The sequence below is a fragment of the Neomonachus schauinslandi genome, unplaced genomic scaffold (genome assembly GCF_002201575.2).
Source record: "Neomonachus schauinslandi unplaced genomic scaffold, ASM220157v2 HiC_scaffold_1304, whole genome shotgun sequence".
Taxonomy (NCBI): Eukaryota; Metazoa; Chordata; class Mammalia; order Carnivora; family Phocidae; genus Neomonachus; species Neomonachus schauinslandi.
In genome coordinates this window covers 5,643-8,463 of record NW_025409994.1, presented here as the reverse complement: position 1 = coordinate 8,463, position 2,821 = coordinate 5,643, and positions in this window count along the sequence as shown.

Below are 2,821 nucleotides of genomic sequence, written 5' to 3'. Positions count from 1 at the left end.
ACATTTTGTAATTTTTCTCATAAAATTAGATATTATAGGCTAGATGATGCAATAAAATAGAATTTGACATTGAGAAATGGGTGCAACAAATTCCAATTTCCCTAGGAGTCTTTTTTTTTCTTCATGAAATTTTTACTGGTTTTATTTTGTGTTGCAGTAGATACTTACTGGCTGTGAGAATTTCATATAAATAGATATTTAAACAAAAAATCTTGAAAAAGAATGTTTGGGCCCTCTTAATCCCTCAGACTCATAAGAAGTAAATCTTATGCTTCTTATGCACTAATAAGAATAGATAAGAACAGGGGCGCCTGGGTGGCTCAGTGTCTGCCTTCGGCTCAGGTCATGATCCTGGAGTCCTGGGATCGAGTCCCACATCGGGCTCCCTGCTCAGCGGGGAGTCTGCTTCTCCCTCTGACCCTCCCCCCTCTCATGCTCTCTCTCTCTCTCATCCTCTCTCTCTGTCTCATCCTCTCTCTCTCTCTCTCTCTCAAATAAATAAATAAAAATCTAAAAAAAAAAAAAAGAATAGATAAGAACAGGGGCACCGGGCGCCTGGGTGGCTCAGTTGGTTGAGCGACTGCCTTCGGCTCAGGTCATGATCCTGGAGTCCCTGGATCGAGTCCCGCATCGGGCTCCCTGCTCAGCGAGGAGCCTGCTTCTCCCTCTAACCCTCCCCCCTCTCATGTACTCTCTCTCTCTCTCATTCTCGCTCTCTCAAATAAATAAATAAATCTTTAAAAAAAAAAAAAAAAAAAAGAACAGGGGCACCTGGGTGGCTCAGTTGGTTTGGCATAAGACTCTTGATTTCAGCTAGGTCATCATCTCAGGGTCCAGGGATCAAGCCCCATGTCAGGCTCTGTGCTCAGCAGGGAATCTGCTTGAAGATTCTCTCCCTCTCCTCTTTCTCCCTCGGCCCCTCCCCACTCTCTCTCTCTCAAATAAATAAACATTTTTAAAAAGAATAGATAGGGGCGCCTGGGTGGCTCAGTTGGTTAAGTGACTGCTTTGGGCTCAGGTCATGATCCTGGAGTCCCTGGATCGAGTCCCGCATGGAGTCCCTCATCGGGCTCTCTGCTCAGTGGGAGTCTGTTTCTCCTTCTGACCCTCCCCCTCTTGTGCTCTCTCTCTCATTCTCTCTCTCTCAAATAAATAAGTAAAATCTTTTTTAAAAAGAAAAGAATAGAGAAAAACAGAATATCCTATTTGAATAATTTAGGAAGAGACTTGTAGACTACCCTATAGAACAGAATCCAGGGTCAAATCCTCTTATATAACAGAATGTGGTTGTGACAGAGGAGGTGTCAAAATCACTGGGTTTAGGGGCAAGACATATCACTTAGCAAATGTTATTGGGAAAATGGGCTCACTATATAAAGAAAATCCTCATCTCATGCCATATAAAAATAAACTTTCTATGGATCTAAGAGGTGAAGTTAAAGTATTTTAATTGAGAAAATGTAATAAACCTAGGTAAAAATATCTTTATAACCTTACTATCAGTTTGAATTTCTTAAAGCTTTATACAAACAATAAAGATAAAAATTGACAAATATTACTACCTCAAAACCAGAAGATAACATAGGCAAGCCAGAAGGCAGGGAGAAGCTACTTGGAGCAGTTCAACTGAGAAGGATTAATATTCAGATTATTCAAGTAACTGTTGCAGATTAGCAAAAATCAAAAAGTCAGAGAGCCAGTAAGGTTTTTTTTAAAGGATAAAAGGGAAAGGAAATTCAAAAAAGGGAAAACGAAGTCTGAAAAGAACATGAAATGATGCTTGACCTCATTAGTTGGTGAAAAACATACTAAAATAAGACACTACTGTATACCCATAGCATTAGTAAAGATGAGACATTTGCATAATATCAAGTGGAACAATAGGAAATCACATGTACAGCCCACCTTGAGAGATTTTTAATTGTATTTAGTGAAATTTAGAGTGAACATACCCTGTGATCCAGCAATTCTACTTTGGGGTATATAAGCCAGAAAATTCTTTTTTTTTTTTTAATTGAAGTATAGTTGACACACAATGTTATATTAGTTTCAAGTGTATAAGCCAAATAATTTCTTTCACAGCTTCACAAATGATATGCATAAGAATGTTCATCTTGGGAGAGCAAAGAATAGGAGTCAACCCTACATATCCATCAGTAAAGCAACTGGTAACTGAAATGTGGAAAATGTTTCTGAAGGTGTATTATGCAGTATTATCAAAAGGAGTGAACTAGGTGTATCTAAAGCCACATGGATAAATCCCAAATGTTTTAAAAGGAAGAAAGATACTAAGATTTATAGTACAGTGCTGTATATGTCCATATAATACATAATATCTTATATTTGTACAAATATATAAATAAACATATTGGGAGGAGAGAAGAAGGAACAGATGTGGGAAAGAAGTTGTGTTTATGTATAGGAGAATAAAGAATGCAGAGAGAAGTGGGAGCTATACCAATGTCAATGACAGAAATTGTCTCTTTGAAGAGATTGTTTAAGTTGATTGCAGCATTATAGGGTTGATTTAGCATTGATCAGTTGAAGTTGGTAAAAAATGCATATTATTTCTCTATCTTCTTGAGATCAATTGCCCATACTCTAGAAAGCTAAGAGTTTACTTGTAATTTTGAGACAAGTCTCATTGAGACTTATTTGTAGTAAGGATGGTACAGATTGTGTAGACCCATGCTTCCATTGAAAACAATTAGCTGATAAGACACTAATATATTATCAGGTCACAATTAATGTCTAAGGGTAATCCAGAGAGATAAATGAGCTTAAAATCTACTTTTTCCCTAGATTATTTGGAATCCTGGGA